This window comes from Erythrolamprus reginae (assembly GCF_031021105.1).
Source record: "Erythrolamprus reginae isolate rEryReg1 chromosome 13 unlocalized genomic scaffold, rEryReg1.hap1 SUPER_13_unloc_1, whole genome shotgun sequence".
NCBI lineage: Eukaryota > Metazoa > Chordata > Lepidosauria > Squamata > Dipsadidae > Erythrolamprus > Erythrolamprus reginae.
In genome coordinates, this window is record NW_027248436.1 from 724,653 (window position 1) to 730,652 (window position 6,000).

Consider the following 6,000-nt stretch of genomic DNA (forward strand, 5'->3'; position numbering starts at 1 on the left):
CTTATCTATCAAATATCTCTATATGGTATATTTCATCTGGTAAATTTAACTATTTAACACTTTATTTTAATATTTTAAAAAAAAATTTTTTCATGTTCTACCAGTTGTAAGCCTTCTGCCAAGTTTTATAAAATTCTGTTTCTACTTGGGGTAGCCTCAAGGGTAGCCTCATGTAGAGCAGTGTTTCCCAACCTTGGCCACTTGAAGATATCTGGACTTCAACTCCCAGAATTCCCCAGTCAGCATTCGCTGGCTGGGGAATTCTGGGAGTTGAAGTCCAAATATCTTCAAGTAGCCAAGGTTGGGAAACACTGATGTAGAGCACATTGCAATAATCAAGACAGGAGGTGATGAGGGCCTGACTAACTGTGTGTAGAGCCTCTTGGTCCAAATATTTAAAATAATCTTTATTGATTTTGTACACATAAAAGAAACATTCAAAACAGACAAACATACATGGGGAAAGGGGGAATAGGGGCTAAAGGGGAACAAAGCAGTATGTTAACGTATATAGTATTAAATTTCAATAGTGATTAAAAACAAAAACAAACATAAGTCATCAACCATATTGTTGACTATCATTGTTGAGCGACCTTAGGTTAGGTGTTGATGTCTAAGGCAGTGTTTCCCAACCTTGGCAACTTGAAGATATTTGGACTTCAACTCCCAGAATTCCCCAGCCAGCAAATGCTGGCTGGGGAATTCTGGGAGTTGAAGTCCAGATATCTTCAAGCTGCCAAGGTCGGGAAACACTGGTCTAAGGCATGGAATTGTATACTTGTTTTCTTAAATTGTAAATATTTTGTTGATTTTTTTCTTAGGCCTTTTTGGTGGGGTGCAAGCTTATCCCCCCCCCCCGGGGGGGGGAGTTGAGTTCTATCATGGTGTAGTATTTCTCTATTGTCATTGCGTTCGGCTATGAGAGGAAGAAGTGTCCAGGCTGCCTGAGGTAAAGCCCCTGCCTTTCCTCCCTTCTTCCTTCCCTCGTTCTCTCGGGATGGGGTGGGGGAGACACAGCCCCAGAACAAGGAAACTTTTTGGCTGCAGGTAAGAAATCTTTCTCTCAAACCTCCTCAGAAATGAATCTTCATGGCTGGGCAGCCTTCTCGGAGCGAAAATGGAGAAGTGGTTGACAGAAATTAGAGACAGAAATAGAATTTACCCCCGAAGGCTTTTTATTTGGAATCTAGAATAAAAAAATATCCTAGACACATATTATATTTAGTCACACACATAATCACCCCAACTAGAATAGTTTATGCCCAGATCTGGAAAAATAATAAAAATATACCCTCAAAAGGTCAAATTATCAAAAAGGTATACAGATGTGCAGAATTGGATGAGATGACAAGGGATATTAAAGGACAAAGTAATAATAATAATAATAATAATTATTATTATTTATTAGACTTTTATGCAGCCCCTCTCCGAAGACTCGAAGCGGATAAGGATAAAGACTTGCAGCGGATAAAGATAATGAAACCATCAAAATATGGGAGAAATGGCACAAGTGGATTCAAAAGACACCAGATAGAATGATAGTTAACTTCAGGCTATATGTGTACCGAAATATTTGACAACTTTTTCTTCAAATGGCTTATTGTAAATATATGTATATGCTCACATTTTTTTTCTATTTTAATATCTTACTTTTTGGATTGAAGTAAGTTTCCCATTTTTCCTTCTCTTATTACAGAAGTAAAGACAAATGATAATTGTATATTAAAAAACGGGCAATGATCTGTAAATAGATGTTTTTCTTTATGTACCAAAAACAATAAATAAAACATTTGAAAAGAAAAAAGGAAAGGGAGAACGATTCCTTATAGTGCAGCGTGCAGCCAAAAGGTCCGTTGTCTTGGTGCTAGTCCTTAACGTGCACTCTTTCCGCCCGAGAGGTTTCTGTTCTGCAGGGATGGCTGAGGCAACGGAAGCCTCTACCGCCCCCTGCAGGCCACGTTCAGCTGCGGGCAGAGCTGCGTCTGTCAGTGCTGCTCTCAACATGGCTGCCTGGCGCCTCGTTGCAGGGAAGAGTAAACGGAGCGGGGGGGGGGGGAGTCCAGGCCAGAGTCCCTGCGAGGCTCCCCTCCCCGGAAAAAGTCCAGCTCATTCGCCGTCCGTCTGGTGTGTGGAAGCCGCAGGAATGGCGTTGAGGGCGGTGGGGGAGAGAAAGAGAAAGAAAGGAAGACAGACTTTGTGATGCACGCAAGGAAAATAGCAGAAGCCTCTCTTTCTTTCTCCCCTCCACACCTCCAACTCCGGCTCTGTGGGTTCCAAACCCCTAGCCAGGCCAGCAGCCGATCTATGATTGCACTTCCTGCTCTGTGGTAACGGTCAACGGAAGCCTCCCCTTCTCTCCTCCCCCCCCCCCCCCCCACCTATGACAAGGCCAAAAAAATAAAAAGGTATTCTTTTCGTGGAAACGCCGACCTGCTTCTGGGCGAGGACTGCTTCGGGCTGCGATTTTGCGCACGCGCAGAAAACTGAAGTGCGGGCGTACGTGTTCCCCTCTCATCGCGAACGGCTGCCCTTTACTACCCCCGCCCCAAAGCCTCTTGCAGTGCCTGCACGCCAAATCCCCCCATCACTTCAACGCAGGGAAAATGGAGGGGCCAAGTCTCTCTGGTCTGATTGCCTGCTCCACCCCCAAATCTCTTCCCCCAAGGCTTGAGAGAAGCCCTCGAGTCTCGTGCGCAGAACGGCAGCTTCAAAGGACCAACGGAATATGCACAAGAGAACGTTTCCTCTCTAGGATTTCATGCCTCTCTGGCCTTAACCCTTGTGCTGCCACTCGATCAGGCATAGGTGATGCAGTCTCTATCCATTAACTCCCCAGTGTCAATTGGTGTCGGGCCTTTCTCGTGAGCCGAAATGAGCCCCTTAGTGACCCGTCATCCACTCCCTCCACCAGATCTCAGCCCCGCTTGGATTGCGGGCACCAAAGAGGCAAAAGACCGTCTCTTTTGCCTCCTGCTCGCAAGGAGGCTGCCGTGGCCGACCACCAGAGGGCTCCCTCCTCAGGTGACGCTGCCCTGGCAGCTCTTTCGACTCAAAGGGGAGCTGAGCATGCGCGTCCGTCTTTTGCCCGCCTCTCCTCCGTTCCCCAGCCTGATGAAAAGGCACGGAGGGGGGAGAGGCCGGGAGGAGCATCCCCGGGAAGAGGGTCCCACCAGATGGCAGGCAGCCGTGGGAGGGAGGGAGGGAGGGAGGGGGAGGGCTTGGAAGGAGGTGGGGGGCTTCCTATCTCCTCCGAGCCACAATCGCAGCCAGCGCGGGAATTTCTTCCCTTTGGGGCTTCTTTCCCACTTAGTGCCAGGAACGTTTGGATGCTCTTTGGGAGCCCCAGGAAGGAACCCCGCCTTTATAAAGGGTGGGTGGCCCCTGTCTCCCCTCCCTCCAACCCAGGATTTCCCTCCAGGAAAGAAGCTGCTGGCGGCATTGCTGGGGGTTCCCTGCAGGAGGGGGGCGTTTGGGGACCCCGAGTCTGCGGAGAGGGGCGGCATACAAATCTAAATAATAAATAAATAAAATAAATAAATGGAGAGACATAAAAGCCTCCCCCCTCCTGTCTGTCTGGGAATCCCTTGTTCATAAGACGAAGGCATGGAAGGGATATTGTTGGTGTGGTGTTGTGGTTGTGTGTTGCATGATGTGGGTGAAGGAGAGCAGTGGAGGAAGAGGAGGAAGAAGAAGAAGAGGGGGGCGTAAAGCCCGGGAGGGAACCGAAGGGAACGTGAGAACAGCAGGCGGGGAGCGGAAAAAATGCCCGAGAAAGGCGGCGAAGGATTTTGGAAGCTGAGGCTGCTGTGTTGGATGGAGAAATTGGCACGCATCGCCGTTTTCGAGCGCAGGATTTTAAAACCTTCACCCTCTCCTTCACCCACATACAACACACAACCACAGCACCGCACCAACAATATCCTACCCACGCCTTCGTCTTATGAACACTTGATCGCTTCTGGTTCTTCTCTTCTGGGACAGTTATAAAGGGAGAATTGCAGGCTTCCTTGAGTAGCTGTAGAAGAAGGGCTGAAGGAACTGTGATTTTTCACTCCTGTTTTGTTCCCTTCTGGGAAAAAATAACCTACGGCCAGCCCCGAGGAACAAACCTCCCCCTTTATTGGTAAAATATACAGCGGTCTGCAAATCCACATAAACTCCTTCCACGTCCAACAACCAGCAGCTATAAAACTCTATTTTTGCTCTAGGATTTCACCTCCCCAGGACTAGCTGGGCTCCCCTCTGTTGTTGTTCAGCCTGAGGCTGATCAGGGACCAGCTGCGTCTCTGCTGGCTCCATGCCCGGAGGAGGATGACAGCGAAGAGGAGGGGGCTGGGCAGTCGGACGGGGGAGAGTACAGTCAGGAATGTGACAAGGAAGAACAGCATGAGAGCCCCGGGGGGGGGGGGGGCTCTCCCCAGCCAGTAGCTTGGAGTCATTAGGTGACGAAGCACAAGCTGTCATTGACATGCGACAGAGACGTTTAGATCAAAGGAAGGAGCAATTGAAGAAATATTATCAGCATTGAATTAGGAACAGCAGGGCTTGGGTGTGATCCTCATTAGTAGGGAAGCGTTTATAAGGCAGGCAAGCTCTTGAAGCCATGTGGAGTGTTATCAGTTTGGAGTTGCGGTAACCTGCATTGTTTCTCGGCGTCTCTGTTCCTGGCAGTCTGGAAGACCCGTGGAAGGTGTATATCTGCTATCTGCAGCCTCGTCTTGGCAGCAAGAATCCTGTATTGCTGCATGGACAATTGCCTTCGTGTATATATTTGGAGTTCCAGCGTTTTCCTGTTTCGTAAGGACATTTTCTGTTAGCTTTGTTTCTCTTGAACTTTATAAAACTGTATTTGCATTTTACCGGTGTGTCTGGCTCATCTTTTTGGGTTGGTCATAGCTTCCGGAGTGACCCAGACAGAACACCCTCTAACCTGGGAGGAGACAATGGCACCTGGGACCCCTTGGGGACCCCTCTCCCCTCAGTGGCATATATTTGGGGGAGGCTCAAAGGCATCACCTTTTGTCCCCCTAACGTCAAAATGAAGCTTGAAGGCCGTTGCGGGGGTGGGGGATAAAGTGGATAATGGGGTGGGGGGATAAATGTCCTGCCCCGCCCAGGTTTGGGCCATCCGATACCTATTTATTTATTTATTTTATTTATTTATTGCTTTTGTCCATTACACAATGAGGGATATATTGGGTATACATATAGTAGATATATAATGAAGGTTATACAGGATATACTCATAGAAGAATATATCTAAGAAAGAATAGAAGAAATAGGAATAAAATACTTCAATGAAAGAATAGAAGAAATATAGGAAAAGAAGAAATATAGAAAAATATATTATAAATATATTATATGATATTATAATATAATATAAATACAGTGATACCTCGTCTTACAAACGCCTCATCATACAAACTTTTCGAGATACAAACCCAGTGTTTAAGATTTTTTTGCTTCTTCTTACAAACTATTTTCACCTTACAAACCCACCACTGCCACTGGGATGCCCCGCCTCTGGACTTCTGTTGCCAGCGAAGCACCCATTTTTGCGCTGCTAGGATTCCTCTGAGGCTCCCCTCCATGGGAAACCCCACCTCTGGAATTCCATGTTTTTGTGATGCTGCAGGGGGATCCCAGCAGGGGAGTCCCAGCAGCACAAAAACAGGCGCTTTGCTGGCAATGGAAGTCCAGAGATGGGGTTTCCCAGCAAGGGGAGTCTCAGTGAAATTGCAGCATCGCAAAAACACAGAGGTCTGGAGTTGGGGTTTTGAGGACTTCGGTGTTTTTTGCAATGCTGCAATTTCACTGATGCTCCCTTCACTGGGAAACCCCACCTCCAGACTTCCGTTGCCAGTGAAGCACTCATTTTTGCGATGCTGGGATTCCCCTGCAGCATCGCAAAAACACAGAAGTCCGGAGGTGGGGTTTCCCATGGAGGGGAGCCTCAGGAGAATCCCAGCAGTGCAAAAACGGGCGCTTCGGCTGGCAAAA